The 23,876-nt window shown below is 53.7% G+C and overlaps 1 pseudogene; it reads right to left on the reverse strand.

The window, feature by feature from the left end:
• LOC140680996 (uncharacterized) overlaps positions 1–23,876 on the reverse strand; it is a 608,239-nt pseudogene that overhangs the window by 500,287 nt on the left and 84,076 nt on the right.

The following is a 23,876-nucleotide window of genomic DNA, read 5'->3' on the forward strand; positions in this document are numbered from 1 at the left end:
TGGGCAGAGTGGCTGAAAGAACATTAGGGATCTCCTGTGAACCTACTGAGCACAAAAATAACAGTTTGGATATCTCATGCACTTGTCTAAATTCATAATCAACCTTTAATATTTATCCCCCCTCCCTGCCATTCTCCAATAGTAGGAAACTGAATACAAATTCTTAGGAAAATCCTAGTCTTGGGAATATTCTATGACTGATCAAAATCCCTCAGCATGTCAGAGCTTCATGAGCATTTCAACTCCCCTGCACCAGAAATACTCAGAGTTGTACTCACAGGGTCTGTGGACATTGGGATGTTCCAGCTTTAGGAGATCTCTCCAGGAGCTGCAGCTGCATTGTCCTGCAGCCAGAGGTTCCTGTGCCAAGGGCTGGCAGTGATTCTGCCCCAGGCACTTCTCAGCCCCTTCCCAGCCCTGACTGATTGAAGCTCTCTGTGCCTCTGTGCTGTGCCCGGGCTGGCTGCAGGCAGTGCCCCAGCCCTGCTGGGCTGGGAGAAGAGCTGCTCAGCAAGAGAAATGTGCTTTTGAAGCTCTTCTTGGTTACCAGGATCACCCTCTGTGCCAGGAGCCCGGCCCAGCTCAGCAGCACAGGCACAGCACAAGGACTTTAATGACCCTCTGGGGCTTTGTGCTCAGGCCCTGAACATCAGGCCCTGAGAGGGAGCTGCACAAACCTCTCCAGAACTCCAAGTCAGAATCCAGCTCCAAAGTTTCTTGGACTTTTAATGGGTCCCACTGAGGGACACGACTGAGAAAGTGTCCCCAGGCCCCAGGCAGAGCAGAGAACTGGAGGCACTGATGACAGGTGGGGACAAAGAGAAGCCAAGTCTTGGTGCCCTGGGGCACAGCAGGGTCTGTGCCACCAAGGGCTGGGAGGAGACACCTTGTCCTGAGGCCCTGGGGCCTCCTGGCACAGCCCCAGCCAGGCTGGGCGCTGTCACCCCCTGGTCCTGCCCTCAGCATCCCCCCCTAGCCCACATCCCAGTGGCCTCAAGGATCTGCTGGAAGGAGTCCCTGGGGAGCCTTGGTCAGGAATGGCCCTGGGGGCTCCTTCATGCTCCCAGGGACTGCAGGTTGTTCAAAGGACTTTGGCTTTTGCTTTTGCCTTGCAGTCTCTGAGAGCTTTGTGCAATCCTGGCCTCCAATTATCTGCTGTAATTAGTCCCTGGAGACGCTTTGTCAGGAGCAACACTCAGTGGGGCTCATTAATGCTTCAAGGTACTTCAGTTCTTTTAAGGTACTTGGTGTTTCCCATTTGATCCAAACTCTGTGAGAGGTTTGTGCAATCGTGGCCCCAATTATCTGCTTTAATGAGTCCCTTGAGAGCTTTGTACTGACACTCAGTGGGGCTCATTAATACTTTGAGATACTCAACTTTTTTCAGGTACTTTGGATTGTCCTTTCCACACTGAGAGGTTTTTGTGCCATTTTGAGTCTCTGAGAGGTTTTTGTGCCATCCTGGCCTCCAGTTCTCTCCTCCACGGATTCCATGAGGAGCCTGTGTTGGAGATGGACCACAGTGGGTCCCATTAATGGCTGGTGATACTTTGGGTGTTTCCTCTGACTTGGACTGCTGGAAAGGTTTGTGCAATCTCCTCTCAGGCCCTGAGGTTCCAGGGCTCAGCTCCAAATGCACCACAGGGCTCATTAGGATAGAGGAAGTCCTGACAAAGTATTCCTTTTCCTTGATTTTCCTCTGCTCTACTGCAGTTCATCAGGAAGTTTCTGTAGTGCTTTTGGTTCACCAATTTGAGATTTCTTGGCCAATGCATCAGTTAGTGTGGTGGGTCCAGTGTTGGTTAATTACCAGTGCACTCACTAGAATATACTTACTCATATCCTTCTCTGCGATAGGATTAGGTGAAAGGCAAAGTAGACTCAGCAGTTTAAAAGGGCGTAAAGAAGTTTATTAACAGTAACTAAAATAATGAATAGTAAGAATTTGAAGAAAACTTTCAGAACACTTCCTCTCTCCATACAACCTGACAATGTAAAGAGACAAAACCTAAAATTTTAATTCCGTTTGTCTTTCTTCAGTTCTCTTAGGGATAGTAGTTCCTCTTGTTAATGTTATGGAGACTACTCCAGAAGAAAACAGTTATCTCATGTCTTTCCATTTCCATGAATAACAGCTGCCTTGGAAAATCTGCAGTCGTGAAGTCCCTCCCATTTTTTCACAGCCTTTCCCACAGCTGTGTTCGTGAGCCATGTCACCTTATGGGGTTTTAGTTTCAACATGAGCTGTTTAAGAGCAAAGGTTCTCTTCATCTATTTCTGAAATCATCTTCATCTCTGGGAACAGAGGTCTTCTTCTCTCCCTGAGGGCACAGGGTCTCATCACTCTTCTCTTTTTTCTTTTCAAACTTCTCATGGGATCACAGCTACTGCAACATTTGCTTACTTTTGCGTGGAGGCTTTGCTGAAACAAGTCATCTCCCCATACTTTTCAATGCCTAATAGGAAAAAAGAGAGTCTGATGTATCAATGACATCCTTCTCCAAATTTTTATCAGAGTATTTCAGCCCCAAGATCAAGGCATCTCCTCATCCCTCCCATCTGGGACTCAACTTCCTCTTCACTGACCTCGGTGTCTTCATGTTGCTCCTCTGTGTGCCTGCCCTGTGTCCTTTTCTCTCACTGGAGGGAGGATGGCAGCACTGGCAGAGTCAGTATCTGCTGGGGGCTGCAGATGGTTACGTGACCCCAGCGGGACTCGGTGGCCAATTCTAATTTTGGCCATGGTTCCTGGACATGAGGACCAGTTCTTTTCCATAGGAATGGAGGAATATAGCCCCAGTGTTTCAGGGGGAGACAAGAGGTGACCACCAGAGGACAAGGCCAGCCAAAGCTGCCCGATTTTTTTCAGGGAAATACCCTTGAATATAGGAAATTTTTTAGCCAGAGTATCAGTTTTGGCAATGGGCATCTGAAATGAAGGACGGCTCTTTTCCATACAAAGCAGAGCACTGAGCCCCAGTGCTCCAGGAGCTGATGAGAGGCAGCCCATGACATCCCAAGATCAGCCAGACCTGTCAGGTGGACCCTGGCAGGCCAAGCCAGCCAGACCTGGTCCATGTTCCCTCGCTTCCATGGGGCCCCACAGTGTCCCAATGGTCCCTTGCTTCCAGGAGGCCCTGAGGTGTCACAATGCCCCCTCGGTGACACCAGGCCCTGAAGGGTCGGAATGGTCTCCATGGTTCCATCAGGCGCCACAGAGTCATAATGGTCTCTGGGTCCATGAAGCCCCGCGGTGTCACCATGGCCCCTTGGTTCCATGGGCTCCAGTGGTGCCACAATGATCCCCTTGGTTCCATGAGGTGCCCACAGTGTCACAGTGATCTCCATGGGAAGGAAAGAACCGAGCCCCAGTGTGGCAGGGGCAGCCACCAGAGGCCAAGGCCAGCCAGGCTTGATGGTACTGGCAGATTTTGCCGGGGAGCAATCCTTCAATGTACTGAGTTTTAGAGCTGGAATCCCAATTTCAGACAAAGACACCTGGAGGAGCAGGACGGTTCTTTTCCAAAGGAAGGAAAGGACGGAACACCAGTGTTTGAGGGGCAGATAAATGGCGGCCACCAGAGGCCTAAGCCAGCCAGACGTCTCTGTCCTGGCATCATTTTTCTGGGAGCTATCCTTGTATATAGGGAATTTGGGAGGCAGATCCCAAATTTTGGCCATGGGTGCCTGGTTGAGATGGATGCTTTTTAAGCAAGAAAAGCACATGGACCCAGTGTCTGAAAGGCAGATGAGAGGTGGCCCCTGGGTGGCCAAGGCAGCCAGACCTGTTTCTGTTGGCAAGTTTCATCAGGGAACAATCTTTACATATAAGGAAATTTGGGGAAGGAATCCCAGTTTTGGCCATAGACCCCTGCAGGAGAAGGACAGTTCTCTCCCACAGGATGACGAAGCAAGGAGTCAATTGTGACCCTGGGGTCCCACGGAACCAAGGGGCCATGGTGGCACAGCAGGGCCACGTGGATCCAGTGGTCCATTGTGGCACTGTGGATCCAAGGAGACCATGGAGACACCCCCAGAACCTCATGGAACCAAGGAGTCCACGGTGACCCAGCGGGGCTGCATGGAGCCAATGGTCCATGGTGACACTGCCCATCCAAGGAGGCCATTTGGACACTGCAGAAGCTCATGGAGCGAGGTGGCCATTGTGACACTGAAGAACTTCATGACACCAAATATCCATGGGGACACAGCAAGGCATCATGGATCCCAGGAACGGCTGTTGGCAGTGCGGAAACTCCTGGAACCAGGGGCTGTTGTGGCACTGCAGCACCAACACAGCTGCTGCACCTTGTCCCTGCCCTGCACAGCTCCTTGGGAGGCACGGCAGGAGCAGCACCCTGGGAGCCTCTGGAATGCCCCTCTGGGATCCATGACACACACTCCCAGGGGCTGGAATTCCAGTTCCCAGCCAGGAAAAGATGTTCCTGCCCTTGAAGGCAAAGCTTTTATGTAAGAGCCAAAAGCCAAATGGAGCAAGATCCTACAGTGACATTTCACTGCCAGCCTTCATAACTTCACCCATGGTTGTTGTAGCTCATGGATTGGGAATTAAATCAGGGCAGGGCCTTTGGTGGGAGCAGCCCTGGGTCAAGGGAAACACTGAGAGAGAAACAGAGCAGGCAATAGAAGGCAGGAGAGAAAGGAGGTGTTTTGGTTTGGAATGACAGGTGTCTGCTAAGAAAGGCAGGAGCCTCTCCTGAAATAGAAAAATGTAGACTCTTTCTTTCTGAATTGTTATAAATTTGAAATAAAGGGGGGCTCTCAGGTAAAAATATGGGAGCAGGAATAGCAGTATTTTCTCAGGGAAGAAAATAAAAAGATAAAATAAACAATGCAGTAAACGAAAACAACACTGACGGAGTCAGAATACATCCTGACACACTGTTGGACAGGGTGTTGGCTGCAGTCCAATTGGAATTGTGGCTGCAGTCCTCCAGGAGTGTCAGGTGTGATTCTGTTGGAGAAGTGATCCTGTAGAAAAGGGTGTCTTCTTCTGAAGAGGAAGAGGCAGCTGTTCCTCTGAGAAATCCAGCCCAGAAAAAGCTTTGTTGGTGGGCCAGAATCTCAAGACTAGATGCAGGTAGGAATGCTTGGCTCCTCCCTCTGGGCGGAACACCTCACAGTGGGATGTTACAGTTCTTATCAGTCATGCAGTGACATTAAATGGTTCATTATCAGCAGATGTCTCCCCTGACTGAGGATTGATTGTGGAAGAGATAAGGAAAGACTGCCCACTTAACACAGGACAACTGCCATACAGATGGCAAATAGAACACATCTTGCTTTTCAGTCTGGGACAGGAGGACAGAAACAAAATCAGCTGAGAAGGCGGCACTCTGAAAAGCAAACCAGAACTGACAGAAAATGAATGGGACAGAAATCAATAATTCTGATAGTTTTATTTATTATCAAAATAAATCACACCCACCCAGCCGCACACAATCGTGATCCCAAAACCTCAAATTTGGATCTTACTTCTCTCAATCTCCTTCCAACCCCATCTAACCCTGGAGGCGGAGGAATTGAGTAATTTTGGCATGGGACTGAGGTGGGAACCAGCCATTTTGAGGTTGGATTGAGTAATTTTGAGGTGTCAGAGCAACCCACCTTGGCTTTTGGAGTGCAAAGATATGGAGAATACTCCCATATATCCCCAAAGAACCCACAAATCCCCCAGAATTTGTTTCCAAACCGTAAATTCCACCTCAAATAACTCTTAGATGGAGGGACTTTTGACATCTCTGATCAATACTCTTTTTAGTAGTTTTTCAGGTGTTTTTAAGTGATAAAGACAAATCAGAAGAAAATTAGGGCCAAACCAAAACCAGATACCCCTTGAGCATCCCCTGAGCACTGGACAAAACAAACTTGGCAGAAATCAAACTTAACCCTCCATAAAATGCCTTGAGGAAGATTTGCTCTTCCCACAAGTCACTTGTGATGGAAACACATTAAATCCCAAACATTAATAAACTGAAAATAGAAGCAATTCTGTGGCAAATCCAAGTTTCATCAGTTCCTGCACAGCTCCAGCTCAGCTGCTGGCAGGTTCCGATAAAAGGAAAGTGGAAATTTGGCCCAGTACAGATTAATAAAGGGAAGGGAAAGCTCTGTGTAGCTGTCACAAAGGTGACAGGGACCAAGAAAATAATGATGCTCATATTTGGCAAAGTCCCCAGAACAGTGAATTCGGGAGTTACTTGGGAATTTATCTACTTGAACTGGGCTTCTTATAGGAATTTACTGGTCTTGAATTCCTCACATTGGGGTGAATGATCCTTGTCAGTCTTGCTAGTATCATTTGTTCCCTTTTCTCCAGTTATTTTAAAAAATTTTTCAAGGAAGGACAAGAAAATACTTTCTTTACACTGGCCACCCACAACAGCCATTTTCCTCATAAGTTCTCCCAAAAGTCACTCAGAGGAAGCTGCATCCAAGTTTCCAAGAGTTCCTCCAGAAAGAGGCAGAACCTTTGCAGAGGAGGGACCCATGCTGTTGTCAAAGGCACTTGGGGTCAGACAGCAGTGCCCTGAACTCACTGTGCAAAATAATGTCTCAATCTGGTTAATAAAATTTTTAGAGAGATGCCTCTACCTCAATGAAGGTGCTAAGGAGACCAAATCCAAAGTGGATTTTATTGAACAGTAAATGTGAGGTAGAGAGAGAGATGGAAAGAAAGAGAAAAGGGGGGAGAGCAAGGGAGTGACGGGGAAAGAGATCTCCCCCTGGGGCAGGGCAAGGGTGACATTGTCCCCTGTGTGCGTGGCCTTCCCAGGGTGGGGGTTTTACACCGGAGCCAGTTTGGGTAAGGGAGGTGGTGTTCACCCCCCACCCCGAGCAGGGATTGCCTCACTGTTTCAGGTTACAGTGTCAGATGTAACCAAAAGTGTTTTCAGTCACCATCTCCATAAACTGTTATCAACAGGTGGGGCAGTGTTCTTTATCTCTTCCATGGCTCAGCCCTGATAACGCCCTCCAGGGGCCATCTTCTGTTAATGGGCCATTGAGTGTCACTGCAGGACTGATAAAATTACATCATCCCATTGTGGGATGCTCCGCCCAGGGGGAGGAACCAAGCATTCCTACCTGGATATAATCTCACCCTTGCAACACCACGACCACCTTGCCTACTGCATTCCCAGAGGACAAGTGCTCCATAACCACCACTGGACCTTCAGAGGAAGACCAGACCCTTCTACAGGATCACCACTTTGACAGAATCACGTTCATCACTCCAGCCGGACTGCAGCCACCATTTCATCAGACTGCTACCACCACCCTGACCAACGGGGTGTCAGGTTATATCCTGACTCTGTGAGTTTAAGCCAGGATTTCTCTATCATTGCCTTGATATTAATTTTCTTTTTCAATTGTAATTCTGGCATAAATTCTCCCCCTGGTTTGCTTTGAAACGAGTACAAAACTCACTGTGCTCATCCCTTGTTTTCCTCCCAAAACAGAATTTCCCATACCCAAACCTTCACGAAATGGAGGAGGAGGCTGTGAGGAAGAGGAAGGCGCCCTGGGACACCGAGGCAGGTGAGGAGGAAGTCAGTGCCCCTTTCCTCCTCTCTCCTGTTCCATCTCCCGGCCCAGCCTGACCCCCGGCTGCAGGACAGCCCCGCTGCCGACGCTCTGCTGCCGGGGACGCACTGGGGGGATCTCCTTACCCTTCCCTGTGGCACGGAGGCAAATCCCATCCTCTCCTTGTCCTTCCTCCCCCAGAGCAGGAGCTGATGATGGAGACCAGGAAGGACAAATCCCTGCAGCAGAACCTCATGGAAGAGGCCGATTTGAGCAACTCCACAGCACAGGAATCCAACAGGGAGGAAAAGCCCTGGAGATCCCACACAAGGAGGGGCTGCAAACCCAGCCCAGGGTGCTCTGAGGAGGAAAGGCCCACTCTGGGTCAGGAAGGCGGGCAGAGCTTCAGCCAGAGCTCAGAGGTGGTGGTCCCTGAGAAGCTTCACGATGGGGAGAAGCCCTACAAGTGCTTGGAGTGTGGGAAGAGCTTCAGGCAGAGCAACAATCTGAAACGACATCAGATGATCCACACTGGGGAATGGCCCTACGAGTGTGGGGAGTGTGGGAAGGGCTTCAGCTGCAGCTCCCACCTCATCATCCACCAACGCATCCACACTGGGGAGAGGCCCTACGAGTGTCCAGAGTGTCAGAAGAGGTTTCAGACCAGCTCCAATCTCCCTGTACACCAGCGGATTCACACAGATGAGAGGCCCTTCCGCTGCCCCGACTGTGGGAAGGGCTTCAAGCAAAACTCCACCTTTGTCACCCACCGGCGCATCCACACAGGGGAGAGGCCCTACATGTGCCCCACATGTGGGAAGAGGTTTCAGAGCAGCTCAAAACTCCTCCTGCATGAGCGGGTCCACACCGAGGAGAGGCCCTTCCTCTGCTCTGACTGTGGGAAGGCCTTCAAGGAAAACTCCAACCTCATCAGGCACCGGCGCATCCACACTGGGGAGAGGCCCTACGAGTGTCCCCAGTGTGGGAAGAGCTTCACCTGGAGCTCTCACTTGACCCGACACCAACGGAGCCACCGATGACGGAAGCCCTGTGAGTGCCCCAACTGCAGGAGGAGCTTCGTGCACCGCTCCAGCTTCATCCCCCATTGAAGAACCCACATTGGGAAGAGCCCTGGTGATCCCTGTTCCCTGTGATCCATGCTGGGAAGATACCTGTACCTTCTCCTGCCCCTGCCAATGACCTGATGTGGGATTGAAGAACATGAGGGTCTGGCCATGGCCCTGTCACTACATTCACTCCCACCTCAGGTCATTGCCAGGGGCAGGAAAGGGACTCTCTCTCTCTCTCTCCCTGAGAAGGTTGTCCTTTCCAGGCAGGAGGAGACATGTGGCCAGGAAGGTAGAATTGATGGTGATGTAATTTCCCCTGTAAATAGTTTTTCTTATCCCTTCTGTTGTCAATTTTTTTCTAGTCCTGCTTGTTCCTCATCTCGTTGCTGTTCCCAGTAAATTGTTCTTATCCCAGCCTGGGATCTTTCCATTTTTTTCCTTCAGTGGAAGGTGGGAGGGCAACGAGAGCCAGCGTGGTTTTAGCAGGAGCAGGAAATTGGGGAATTCCATTCCTGAACCCCAGCCAGTGGAAACCGAGCATCCCAGCTGGTGCCAGCCCTGGTGGCCATGGCAGCAGCCTTGGGAGCGGGTCCCTGGCTGGGGCTGAGGGAACCTCTTCACTCTGGTGCCCAGGGACAGGAGTGGAGGGAGCGGCTGCAGCTGAGTCGGGGCAAGCTGAGGTTGGATCTCAGGGAAAGGTTTTTGCCCAGAGGCTGCTGGGGCACTGCCCAGGCTCCCCAGGGAAGGGTCACAGCTCCAGGGCTCTCTGAGCTCCAGCAGCGTTTGGACAGCGCTGCCAGGCCCAGGCTGGCAGTGTTGGGGTGTCCTGTGCAGGGCCAGCAGCTGGACTCGAGGATCCTGATGGGTCCCTCCCAGCTCAGCCACTTCTGTGGTTCTGGGATCCCATGAGTCTGGGGATGGGAGTGCCAATGGTTGCCATGGAAACGGGCTCTGGCTGCAGGCCTGAGCTGGTGTCCATGGCAACCACCCCTGGCATGGGATCTCCATGGAGCTGCCCAGGGACTGACCATAGCAACAGGGGCTGGGGAAGGTTGCCATGGAAACTGACCATAGCAACTGGGGCTGGAGAAGGTTGCCATTGGAACTGACCATAGCAACAGGGGCTGGTGATGGTTGCCATGGAAACTGACCATAGCAACAGGGGGTGCTGATGGTTGCCATGGAAACTGACCTTGGCAACAGGGGATGGTGATGGTTGCCATGGAAACTGACTATAGCAATGGGTCCTGATGAGGTTTCCTGTGGTACTCCAGGGCATCCCTCTGGCTGCCCTGGAAGGCCTGGGACCCTGGTAGGGGGTCAGGAACCCCCCTGGACAGAGCCCCCAGAGACACTGCCTGTGATCTCTGTCCATGGAAAAGAGTTTTCAGTCTTACAGGATGAATTACACACTCTGAGGGTTTGATATGAGTAATAATTAGTGTGACACGGGTGCAAAAGTAGAATTTTAGGATTCTAGGTAAGGGGCTCAAAAGAGGCAAGATGGAAGAAATCGTGTGTGCCCTGTCCTTTTTCATCTTCTTCATGCCTTCCATGTTTCACTGCAGTGTTGGCATTTTTCTGTTGGTTTAGACTGGGGACACATTGTTCAACAGAGGTGGTAGGTATTGGCACATTATTGTAAATATAGCACAGGTAGTTTCTGGTATATAATGTTTGTAACTTCCCACTGAGGGGCAGAGCCCTGCACACTGCCCCGCAAGAAAGGCCTACTGCAGGTCAGACAGAACATGTTATAGATAAGCAAGAATAAACAACCTTGAAAACCAGCACAGATGAATTATGGCTTCTTCTTTGGCAGCGGGGCTCAAAGACAGCGAATTTCTGCAATTTTGGGATCATTTAAATACCACAGATTCTGACATAAATGGCATCCCTGGCTGGGCTTGGACCACCAACCTTTCAGTTAAGAGCCGACAGTTTGCCTATTAAGGTTCAGATATTTTGACAGGCCCTCAGAGGGGTTTCATGGGGACTTTCTAAGTGTCCCCAGGCTGCCAAAGAGCCGGGATGTCACAGGCACTCACAGGGGCTCCTGTCATGGGCAGACTGGGAGCTTTAGCCAAAGTTTATTAGAGAAGCTCCTGTCAGGTCAGGAGGCACAGAAAGGACCCCCAATAGCCCCTATAGATCCCCAAATACCTCCAAGGACCGCCAGCCTTTCTAAGCCTCTTTTTGTGAGAGGAGCCTTGGAGCAGCAGGTTCCAATCCCTACCCCTGACATTTCAAGAGCTCGTATGTAAACAATTATAAAGGTGGAATTAAAACTTTATACAATTCTCCCTTAGCATTAGGAATTGTAAACCAGTGTTGGGGGTTGGGTTTTTCCTTTCTGTTTGTTCCTTATCATTGGCTGATGTTTATCGGCTGATCCCTTATTTTGGGAGGAGCTGCTGCTCTTGGAGATGGGAGTTTCCACTGCTGCTGCCAGAGCCCGGGCCAGAGCTGTTTCTTCTGTCCTGGGATGAGCCTCTGCTCGTGAGAACAGCCACTAAACTGGGACCTTATTTACACCTGCCCCACTAAAAGAGAGACCTATCCCTGTCTGCTCTGGTGTCCAGGATCCTGAGCTGGGCTCTCCCTGCCCTGCTTGGAGCCCCTCACCCCCTGCCTGCCGAGACATCCTGCCAGCCCAGCTGACTGCTTTTTGCCAGTGCTGCTGGGGCACCGAGCTGACTGCTTTCTGAGAGTCCTGCTGGGGCACCGGAGCCGGCTGCCCCGGGGTTTGTGAAGCAAAGCCTCTCTCCAGCCCTTCCCCCTTCGGACAAAGCCGCCATGGCCCCGCGCTGCCGAGCCCGGCCGGAGCGCCCCCTGCAGCCGCGTGGGGGTCAGCGCACCTGCCCTGCCCCGGGAGCCACAGCGCCCCTGCTGGCTGTGCCCGGAACTGCACCGCAGGGAAAGCGCCACGGCCCAAAGGCCGGGACTGGGCTCTGCTCTGTTTGCTGTTCGTGCCGCAGCTGCTGCTGCTTGTTTGCTTTGTTATACACACTAGGAAAGAGCTGACATTCCTATTCCCATATCTTTGCATGCCTGAGAGCCCCTTGATTTCATGATTCTAATAATTTGGAGGGAGGGGGTTTACATTCTCTGTTCCACAGGAGGCTTTTTGCTGCCTTCCCTAGCAGACACCTGTCTTGTAAACCAAAACCAGTTTTGGCACCCGATGTGCAGCCTGAGGGCATTGAGAGAAAGAGGGTGAAATAAGAATAACAATTCTTGAGTAACATGATTTTTTTTTGTTGCACTGGATATAGAAACCTTGTTAGGTGTCACCATGTGGTCTAGCTTACCCTGGTTTGGGTGGCACATGGTTGTGGCTACATTTTTCCCATCCTATAACTATGGCAAATCTGGCTGACAATCAATTTGTTTGATGGGTTAATATGGTGAGGAATTTATGGATTTTTAATTTGCACTGGATGGTGGGCACATGGATTTGAGGCTACCACACACTAACTGTATGTGTTTGGAATTACTTTAATAATGGTACCTACTGTGAGGAAATGACACCAGGGGAAGTTTTCCCCCAACTCCTCAGCCAGCTCTTTGGGTCTACAGTGGTTGGTGTTCCTGCTATGCCTGTTAAGCCTATTCTGTTTAGCAGTCAGAGGTAAGGGAAGATTGACTTAGATAACTATCGTAGCAGGGCGTCCCCAGCCTGTAATAATTAGCACTGACTCCATGATTCCAGAAGGCCGAACAATCGTTTTATTACATTATCCTATACTATGCTGCTAAGAAACACTCATCGCTCTTGCAGACAGTCCGATACAGACAGACCAGACTGGTTAATTGAAATCCAAACACCATCACCATTGGCCAATTTAGAAATCACCCTTTGATAAACAAATCTCCATAACACATTCCACATGTGCACAACAACAGTGCAGCAAGTGAAGATAAAAATTGTTTCTCATTCTTTTCTCTGAGCTTTTTCACAGCTTCTCACAGCTTCCCAGGAAAATCCTGGGAGATCTCTCTCTCTGCTCAGAGGATATGTGATTACCACAGGTCAGTTGTGACAATTCAGGTCCAAGGACACCACGGTGACACTACGAAACCTCATGGAACCAAGAGGCCGTTGTGACACTGTGCTGCCTCATGGAATCAAGGAGACCATTGTGAACTCAGAGACCCCAAGGAACTAAGGGTCCATGGTGACCTTCTGCAGCTGCAGCATCACAGAGGAGCCGTTGTGACACAGCGAGAGCACACAGAGCCCAGGGGCCATTGTGACACATCAGGGCTCTGTGGAACCACGAAGCCATTGTGACATTGCAAGGCCTCATGGAAGCACAGGGCCATTGTGACACTGCAGAATCAAGGGGAACATTGTGACACTCCAGGGCCTCATGGAACCAAGGAGACCATTGTGACACTGTGGGGTCCCACGGAACCAAGGGAACATGGAACAGGTCTGGCTGGCTGGGCCTCCTGGGGACCACCTGACCACCTTGGCATGTCGAGGGCTGCTTCTCATCTGCCCCTGAAGCCCTGGGGCTCTGGGCTTTTCTTCCTGTGGGAGAGAACTGTCCTTCTCCTCCAGGGTTCCATGGCCAAAATTGGGATTCCTCCTCCAAAACTCCGTACATCCAAGGAATGCTCCCAAGTGAAAGCTGCCAGGACAGACAGGTCTGGGTGCCCTTGGCCTCTTGAGAGATGCATCTCATCTGCTTTTGAAACACTGGGGCTTGGTGCTTTCCTTCCAATGTAAATAGTTGTCCTTCTCGAGGTGACCGTGGTCAAAATTGAGATTCCTCCTCCCAAATTCCATGTATCCAAAAATTCCTCCATTACAAAACATGCCAGGAAGAACAGGTCTGGTTGGCTGAGCTGTTGCCTTCAGGGGAAGCAACGGTGACCTGGTTGCAAGGCGACAGCACGGCAGCCCAGCCTGTCCGGGCTACTCGGACTAACGACACACGCTGACACCAATGTGGTGGACGGTCGAAAGCCTTTATTATCTTATCTCATGGGTTTAAATAGTCTTGGGGGACTTTGCTACGTCAGAGGGGGGGTGGTAGGGTCTCTAGGGTTAGTCGGAAGTGGAAAACTACTGGGTTAGGTGTGGTTACATGCTCTGGGGGTGATATATAACGTGAAGCAGGTAGAAAGGGGGAAGGGTCTTTTTTTCTGTCACATCCTGAGATCTTCTGTTCGCCTGTCCCTAGCTACCACATCTCCCCTCCCCTTATCATATATAAAATGAGGTAGTCGTAGATATAGGCACTGGAGTGAGGTACAAACTTGTAACTTGGTAAGGAAAGGGTGGTTTGGTAAACCTGAGTAATTTTCGCAAGGCGAGTCTTGAAGGCTTTTGCGACTGACTGTGTTCGCAGTTGTTGGTCTACAGCATTTGTTGCTGGCCTATGAACAGAATGTTCACCCGTTCTAGACAGGCCTGAACAAACGAGACTAGTTTGTTCAGCAGGCATGGTCCTATGGTAACAGCTAAAAGCAGTATTGCCAGTGGACCTACCAGGGCAGAAATTAAAGTGGTGAGCCAAGGTGATCGATTGAACCAGGATTCAAACCAGCTCTGTTGGGTTTCCCTGTCTCTCTTTCTCTGAGCCAGTCTATCTCGGAGCTCTGCCATGGAGTCTTTAACAACTCCCGTATGATCTGCATAAAAGCAGCACTCCTCTTTCAAGGCTGCACACAGTCCTCCTTGTTGCATGAACAAGAGGTCCAGTCCTCGCCTATTTTGTAAAACCACTTCTGAAAGCGAAGAGACTGATTTCTCTAGATAGGAGATGGATTTCTCGATCCTCTGCAGGTCTTCGTCGATGGTCATTTGCAGCTGAGAGAGTCCGTGCTGTTGGGTTGCGATGGCTGAGACACCCGTGGCTGTGCCAGCTGCTCCCAGGCCGAGCAGCATTGCAATAGTTATACCTGTGATGATTTCTCTTTTGTGGAGTCTGTCAGGTTCCTCGAGAAGGTGGTATATCTCTTCGTCTGAGTGGTACAGGACCCTAGGAACAATCAGAACTTGGACACAGAAGTCGACAGAGTCATTAAATTTGGCAAGGAACACACAAGGACTCACTCCGGATCGCTGGCAAACCCACATCCTAGATGCGGATGGGACCACCCACTTATTGTTTTTTCTGTTGGGCTTGACAACTTTAGTGCAGAAGTTGCCTTTCTGCTTTGCTAAGGTTGCATTGCCAAAACATCTGCCCTGTCCTGTGATTTGACTCAGGGTGATTCCTCTGCGGGGAGTGTCCCATCTGCACTGGTGGGAGGCACTGGCTGAGGAGTAACTGAAGGGGGTGTCTAAAGCAATGCCTTCGTAGAAAGGGGGTTTAACATCATAGCAAAGCCAACAGGAGTTAGTCAGGTTTGGTTTGGTTTCGTTTAGGGTTAGAAAGGTAGCTTCTAAACAGGTTGGCTATGTGAAACATGAAGGATGGGGTGTTCGCTCAAAGAGGTGGTGACCTCTTTGAACACCTTGTCACTTGAAAGATGTTGCATGACCCACTTAAATGGCTGATGAGGGTAGTGGCCTGGGTCAGCTTGCCCCCCGGCCACAAGCCCCAACAGCAAAATCGCACAAAGACACTGTGCATGTCTGGGTCTCACCGGTGTGGGACTCTCGGGTTTTGTCTGGCGGCTTGGTGGTCTGTCATCTCCCTCTGGAGCAGGGGTGTATGTGTCACGGGGACGGTCTACGAGCATGTCCTGCAAACCGAAACTCACAGCTTTTCATTAGTTTCGTTCTGAAGGTCAGGTTTGATTGACCTGAGTGGACACCACCTGATTTTGTCCTCTTTTTTATATGAAGCGTTATAGCTACCAATTGGGTGCTTTTCCAAGCTCGGGACGGCCCTCCCACTCTGTTCACTGGAGGGACTTCTTTGCATAGCCAGTGTCGAGGCCACAGTGCTTGGGGAAATATCAAGCAGTCTGCTCCTGTGTCTGCCCAAAACTGAAGCCCTATTACGTTGGGCTCTTCACTTCCATAGAGGCGGCATGTCCCCCACACCCTTGGGGGCTCTTTCCCTATTTTCATGGCCAGGGCCATCCAGGGGTCCCGTTCTGGGGCGTCCCCTGCTGACCCTGCGGCACAGGCGTTGCTTGCGGTGGAAGTGGGTACGAAGGTACCGCGGGCTGTGTTGCGAAACTCTGCAATTATGTCGCTGGCGGGGGTATGAGGTATGAGGGCTCCCCTGCCCCACTGGGGGTTGGCATAGATGGGCCGCTTTGTATTCGCAGCGGGAGGAAGCTGCGTGCGGCCCGCACGCCCCCTCCCTGTCCCGTTTCCCTGAGGCCGGGACCTGCATTCCTTAATGAGATGCCCTTTTCTCCCGCAGCCCCAACAGGATATTTCTCCCCAGCTGGTAAACTGGGCTGTTTCTTATTGTAGCTGTTTTTTGGTGCGGCTTAGAGCTTTACTCGGTTTTGTCTTAAATCGCGTTGGCTCCGTTTCCTCCGTCTCAGAGTTCCAGCCGGCTCCTGTCAGCTCTTCCGAGCCGGCGGAGCTGCTGCCGGACTCCGAGTCAGAAGTCGAATGCCGGCGCATTTCCGGGGCTCGGTGCCTTTTTGTCCGGCTCCAAGCTCGCTCCTCCCCGCAGGGGTGGCATTGCTCCCGCCCCCCAGGCTTGCCCTGCCTCCTGCAGGGGGAGGTCTCTCCCTTAAATGGTAGCGGCGTCAGGCGCGGCTGCCGATTGGCTCCATGCTCTCTGCCGCTCTCCTCCTCTTTCTCCTGCGCACGCGCGTCCCTAAAACCGCGCGCTTCCTGGGTTTTCGCGCCGAGACCACCCGCGCCCCGCCCCTCTCATTGGCGGCCAGTGCCATTTTCAAAGGGGTAAGGTGGCGGCGTGGTTAGCATCTCCACCCGAGCCGCAGTTTCTGCGTCTCTGGCTTCCCCTGCCAGCCCTCGCCAAAAGCATTCCGCGCGCTGCCGCACCTCCGCCAATGGGTCCCTGACAGGCGGTGGCAGGACGGACGGGGAAGCCGCGGTTTTTCGGGGGGTTTCCGCGGCGGGGGTTGGGCTCTGATCCGGGGAAGGGGGTGACGCGCCGGGCCCCCCCAGGTCTCCGTTCCCGGGCGGATCGTCCTCAGGGACGGTCTGAGCTCCCGCCCCCACCCCGAGCCCGGGTCTAACTAATAAACATGTACGCGCCGCGCTCCATGTCTCCTGCTCTTCTATTGCTCTGCGTGGGGCTTTCTCTACTTTGCCCCACGCCTTAAGGCTTCTGCCACTGCCTGAGGTTTTCGTGTCCTTGGCCAGCGTGGCTGTGCATTTTTCCCATATTCCCGGATGTAAAACATCCACTGGGCGTTCGGTCGCACCAAGATCAAGCAGCTTTGCTATAGCAAGATAATAGTCTTTGAGCTTACACTCGATACCCCACTGCGTATAAATCACACTTACGACCCTGGCGATGCTGTCCATGACGCTCGCGGGTCCTGGGACGTCTCCCTGCGCCAAGATACGGTCTGACCGCTCCAGCCGCTGCTCCTGTCCAGGCGTATCCTGCTACCCGAGCAAATTTTTCTTCTCCCGGGTTTCGGCGCCAGATTTGTTGCCTTTATGAAAGACAACGGCGACCTGGTTGCAAGAAGACAGCACAGCAGCCCCGCCTGTCCGGGCCACTCGGACTAACGACACACGCAGACACCAATGTGGTGGACGGTCGAAAGCCTTTATTATCTTATCTCATGGGTTTAAATAGTCTTGGGGGACTTTGCTATGTCAGATGGGGGTTGTGGGGTCTCAGGGGTTAGTCGGGAGTGGAAAACTACTGGGTTAGGTGTGGTTACATGCTTTGGGGTTAATGGATAACATGAGGCAGGGAGAAGGGGGAAGGGTCTTTCTTTCCGTCACATCCCGAGATCTTCCGTTCGCCTGTCCCTATCTACCACAAGGTGAGACCCAAACATGAGTTCCTGGGACATCCAAACCTCCCGGGAGTGTTTGAATAATGTCAAAACTCAGGAGTGTGTTCATGGCCCTGCAGAGGAACCGGATCCAGAGAACGAAGGGTTAAGTTGAGGGCGAGTTCTTTGGCGGAGCCCCAAAACCCTCTTTTATCCCTGATTAAACTTTGTTTAGTAATCCCTTAGTGAACTTCATTTTTCACACCTGGCTGGGATTTGGATGGGCCGGGGGGTCCCTGGACAGCCCCCGCTGCTGAGCACTGACCCCCCCTCACCAAGCACCGGGACCCCCCAAAAACCGCACCCACACCCCTTCAGTGCCCCTGACCCCCCCCGTGCACCGACCCCCCCGAGCACCGAGCCCGGACCCCCCTTTGTGCCCCCCACCCATCACAGGGGTTCCGCCCCCTCCCCTTTGACCCCCAGAGCCACGGGACCCCCGGAAACAGCTCCGGGACCGGGGGGGCCCAGGGATGTGAGAATTGGATCCATAAAGGATTCCCAAATCCTGGCAGAAAGCTCACACTGCGTTGGACTTGTCCATGCAAACTCTGAGATTTCATTGTGCCAGCGAGCAGCTGCAAGGGATTATCAATAATCAATACCAGTATCAGCACCTGAGCAAAATGCTGGGGGTCAATAGGAACCTGCAAAAGGCAATAGAGAAATGCCAAACCCAATAGAAAAAGCAGAAAAATGCCAAAGGCAGCAGGGGAATGCAAAAGCCTTCTGAGTGCTCTCAGAATGTCCCTAGGTGCGGCTAGTAACGTCATCCCAGAAACTCCCATCAGCATGTGGGACAATGCCGATGAGAATTCCCAGAAAATTCCCCGAATTGGTCTCAAATCCCGCGCGAGGAGGGGATGGTGACGCCAGCGCTGTCCACCATGATGTCACTGTCCCTGATGGCATCAGAGCGGTGCCATCGCTGCGGCAGCCTGGGGATATCCTCCATGGCTTTTTGGCACCGCTGGGCCAGTGCGCACCTGCTGGGGCCACCGGGGCCGCCGGAGCCACCACAGGGACTCAAGAGGAGGTCGTGGCTGTCCCCAAGTGTCCCCAGCAGCTGATCCTTGCCCAGGCAGGCACCGGCATCCCACAGCTGCCCAAACTCGGCCACTTCAGCCACCAAGGCCTCAGGGACATCGGGGGACGCCTTCTTTGTCCCCTCCAGGATGGCCTCAATGTCCCCGAGCCGGCGCTGCAGCTCCTCGGGGAACCGCCTGCCTCCTTCACACTCTTCCACCAAGCGCTCCAGCGGCCCCAGGGCCACCTGTGCCCAATGTCCCCTTCTGGTGGCCACCATGGCTTGGCTGCTGGCCACCACGGCCTCTCTCACGGCCTCGTTGGTGGCCGCAGCCACCTGGGCCTTGTGCGTGGCCCCTGCCGAGGCCCTCTTTTCCCTGCCCAGGGCCACCTTCAGCCGCTGGGCTGTGGCCCCCAGGCTGCTCCCAGCTGTCCTCCTGCGGGTGGCCATGTTCTGCAGGTCCCCGGCCCGGATGGCAGCGATGGCCACGTCCCAGCAGGCGTCGTGGAGCTCGGGGCATCCCAGGCCAGCAGGGCCCAGCTGTCCTCGAGCCTGACCACCAACTCCTGCCAGGCCAGGCCGCAGCTCTCACATCGGCCCAGGTGGCCCCTGGGGTGGCCCCAAGCTTGGCCAGGGCCTGGCCCAGGGAGGGGACATCACGGTGGCCCAGGGAGGTGACATCACCTGGTCCAGGGTCTCACGGAGACTCCAGGTAAAGTTCCTCAGGTTCGCGTGCAGGACTCTGGGGACATGAGCTGCTGCACGTCCCTCTGTGACCTGGTCATGGTGGCTGCCACCTCACCCAGGGTGGCCACCACATTCACCAGTGACTCCAGCTGGTATGGGGACACCTGGGGAGGGGACAGGGGAGGGGGCAGGGACCTGGTGGCCCTTGAGGCCTCCTGTGGTGGCCCCTGTGCCCTCCCAGTGTTCCCTTTGTCCCCTCCCTGGAGGGCTCTGCTGTCCCCTCTGTCCCTTTGTCACCCCCTCATCCCCTCTGTCACACCCCTGCCACCCCCCACTGTCCCCTCTTCTTGCCCAGGGAGCCTTAAACTGTGTCTGTGTCTCCCACAGTTTCTGCTCAGTCAGGCCTCAGATATTGGGCCCCTTTATCAGCTCCATTGCTTTACTCTCTGTTTTATTCCCCATACGGGGGCACCAGGGCTCTGCCCAACGGGGGTCACTGGGGATCATCCAGCCCGGATCCTCCCATGGCGGATGGAGCTGGAGAAGCGCACCAAGCTGTTCCCTCACTCTCTTCCCTCACTCCAAGCTCTTCCCTCACTCTCTTCCCTCACTCCAAGCTCTTCCCTCACTCTCTTCCCTCACTCCAAGCTCTTCCCTCACTCCACGCACTCACAGGGCTTCCCTTAGTGGTGCCTCCGTCGGTGCTGGGTCAAGTTTGAGCTCCTGGAGAAGCTCTTCCCACACTTCCCACACTCGTAGGGCCTCTCCCCAGTGTGGATGCGCCGGTGCCTGGTGAGGTTGGAGTTGCGGTTGAAGCCCTTCCCGCAGTCGGGGCAGCGGAAGGGCCTCTCCTCAGTGTGACTCTGCTCATGTCTGAGGAGATCGGAGCTGGTCTGAAACCTTTTCCCACACTGGGGACACTCGTAGGGCCTCTCCCCAGTGTGGATGCGCTGGTGTGTTCTCAGGTGTGAGCTCCACCCAAAGCTCTTCCCACATTCCAAGCACTCATAGGGCCGTTCCCCAGTGTGGATCACCTGGTGCACCATCAGGCCAGACATCTGTCTGAAACACTTCCCACACTCCCCACACTCGTAGGGCCTCTCCCCGGTGTGGATGCGCCGGTGCACGGTGAGGCTGGAGTTGTGCTTGAAGCCCTTCCCGCAGTCGGGGCAGCGGAAGGGCCTCTCCTCTGTGTGAATCCGCTCATGTACGAGGAGATCAGAGCTGGTCCGAAACATCTTCCCACACTTCCCACACTCGTAGGGCCTCTCCCCAGTGTGGATCCTCTGGTGCCGGATCAGGTTGTCGCTCCGACTGAAACCCTTCCCACATTGCAAGCACTTGTGGGGCTTCTCCCTGCCATGAGACTTCTCCACCAGCTTCGAGCTCTGGCTGGATCTCTGCCCGCCTTCAAGGCTCAGGGTGGCTCTTTCCTCCCCGCAGCTCCCTGGGCTGGGTTTGCAGCTCCTCCTCCTGCAGCATCTCCGGGGCTTTTCCTCCTCCTCCATCCAGCCACGCCCAGGGAATGAAAAATCCTGGTTTGGGGAAAAAAACAAGAGGAGAGCACCTTGGACTGGAGGTTCCTCCTTGCCCAAGTTCATCTCAGGAAGTCATTGGGAATCTTATGTCTGTAAGAACCTCCAAAACACCAAGATTCAGCCCAAAAATCCTACAAACTTCAAGATACAGATCAAAAACTCCCCAAACATCACAAGTCAGCAAAAATCTCCTGCAAAACATAAAGATTCAGCTGCCACATAAAACCAAAGCACCAACATTTAGCCCAAGAAAGCTCAGAAACACCGAGATTTACCCCGCGAAAATCCTGGATCACCCTCCACAGTCACCTGTGAAACGCTCCTGGGGCTGGAGGGAGGCTGCAGATACAGGGAGGGGTGGAACCTTCTGCTGCTTCCTCCTTCTGCTCCTCCTCCTCCTCCTGTGTCTCTCCTCTTCCTCACACTCCTCTTCCTCCTGCTATTCCTCCTTCTCCTGCACAATCCCACCTTCTCCTGCCACCTGCATCGTTTGACCATTGTGTTCCTCAAGCCTGCTTCTCCTTCCCTTCTCCTCCTGCCCCCAGGCCCAGCACCCACTGCCGGCTCCCTCTTCCCCCCAGACCCACAGCATCCCAGCCGAGGGGCAGGGATGGAGCTGGGGCAGGTCGGGCTGGGGCAGCGCTGGGCTCTCGGCCGCTCCCGCCCGCACTCGGTCCCCACTGCAGCCGCTCCCGCCAGGACAGCGCGGGGGGGCCCGGCCTTGGCGCTGCCCCACTCCCACCTCCCCAAATTCCCCTCGGGGGGCGATGGGGCCGAGGGGGGGGCGCAGGTGGGGTCCAGGTGGGGAACGCGGGGAGCTGCGAGTCTGCCTGGCAACTGGTGAGTCATCAGCGCCGCAGGCTCTGATTGGCTGAGCTCTGCCTGAGGGCTGGGGCTGCAGCAAAGAGGGGACACCCTGCTCCAGGGGGGATGTCCCACAAACGGGGGACCCCCATGAAAGGAACAAGAGCAAAGTGTCTTTACAAACAGATGCTCTGAATCTGCTCAGAGATAGGGTCAAGCAACTTTCACGTAAGTAAGTGACAGGAGAAGCCTTGGTTTCAGAAAATGTTATCAGTTGATGACACAGACTGCTGCTCAGCCAAGGTCCTGCTCAATTCATGAACTTCCAGAAGAACAACAAAGACTTAACAGAGCCATGAATATCATTTGCTATATAAAAGCAGGGAGCATATTAAGGGAGTATGTACTAGGTGGATTGGGAAGTCTGTAGCTCTCAAGTACTTCAGCCAATGGGGAAAGCAGAGGGAGATGTGGCCAGGAGAATTAGGATGAAAAGGAGGCTGTGTCCTCCAACAATTGGAGAGATCCCATGGGGAATGCTCCATGGCCTCTCCCATTTTTAGAAATGAAATTAGTTTCACAGGACTCCTCTGTCTGCTTTGTGGACAGAATCCTCTGGTGATGTCAATTTTCCCGCACACCCTGGGGCAGGGAGTGCAGCTGAAGGTGCCTCACCCACTTTGGGTGATCGGCTCCCTTGGCTGGCGGCGGCACCGGGGATTGATTGGGGACCCGGCAGTGACCAGGAGACAGACGAGTGACACATCAGGGGGGTCTGTGAAGAGTCAGCAGGGAGAGAGCACTGAAAATCTCATCAGTGAGTGCCCTGGGATCTTCGGGGAGTGAACATGGCAGGGCACCCATGGAGGAGAGAAAAGGGATAGCCACTGAGGGGTCCTGGCCAAAGGGATGATGATCCCAAAATGTCTCTGAAGGGTCCCTTGGGAGAATGCTGAGGTAGTTTGCACATTCCCCCAGAGGTAATTAAGGACATGGACACCCAGGGGGGCAATAAGGGAAGGGGAGAAGGGATTTGGACAACAGGGGATGGATGGTGTTGGTGTGCTGGGAAGGGATCGGGTGAAGGGGAGTGTGCAGCAATATGGTTCAGGCAAGAAGCAGCAGGAGGAATCTATGTGGTAAGAAAAAGGATGATGGCAAACAGGAGGAACAGAAAAATATTCACGATTGGGATGTTTTTCAGCAGAGTCTTATCCTGACAATTTGCCAGCTGATACTTTGAATTCCCAGTTTCCAGGAGAGGAAAAGCAGGAGGTCAGGATGTCAGGGGTTTCTCTGTGGTGGGCAGCGGCAGCAGCGGGCGCAGAGGTGCGGGACCGGGAGCAGGGCTGGGGGCCTGTGGAGAGCTGCGGGGCCGGGCCGGGGCTGTGGGGCAGCCGGGGCTCAGCGCCGGGCGCTGCCTGAGCCCACCAGCCCCGGGCAGGGCCGGCAGTGGCCCCCGGCCCCCAGGAGGCTGCGGGACGCCCCGGCCGCTGCCCGGCCCCGGGGAGCTGCCGGCCCTGCCCGCCGGGGGGGCCGCCTTTGGACACTGCGGCAGGACAGGCACCGGCTCTGCCACACGGGCTGTGCAGGGGACCCTGAGCACAAGGAGCAAAACAAAGGAACATCTGGGAAATGCAGAGTGCACATGGATGGATCAGGATTTTCTGTTAAGGATTTGGCTTGGGTCCCTGCAGAAAGGAAAGATTTTGCAGAAAGCTCAGCAGCTCTCAGAGGATGAGCACCCACAGGCAGTGACCGGGGCTGCAGGAGTGGCAGAAGAAGGCCCTGCAGCACTTGGGCACAAAGGCACAGCAGCTGAAGGCAAGGAGGGATGAGCAAAAGGCCAAGCTGAAGGCAAAGGCCATGGCAGAGTTCCCACAGCCCCTGAGGGACCAACCCCAGGGCCCAAGGGGGCCCCAGCACCCAGGGGACGGCCTCGGCCACAAGCACCTGGCAGAGGCATTGCCCTCCTGGCCAGGGCAGAGCCCACCCAAACAGCCCCTGGGAAGGAGTCGGGGCTCCAGCTGCAGCCCACAAGGACACTGCAAGCACAGACAGCAGCACCCTCAGGAGGAGCGAGTCCACCCCTGCATGGACATGGATTGTCAGGGCTCTCTGAGCTCCCATCCCACCGGGGACCCACCACACTGCAGCCCTGGAGAACATCCAGGCTGGGTCTGCATCCAGAGGAGGCCTCTCCTGATGGACACAGGGGCCTCTCCATCCACTCTGAATCTTACACCTAAGGCGGGAAAATTGTAAAGGAATGCTTTCATTATTAAGGGAATAAATGGGAAA

Source organism: Taeniopygia guttata, chromosome 30, assembly GCF_048771995.1.
Source record: "Taeniopygia guttata chromosome 30, bTaeGut7.mat, whole genome shotgun sequence".
NCBI lineage: Eukaryota > Metazoa > Chordata > Aves > Passeriformes > Estrildidae > Taeniopygia > Taeniopygia guttata.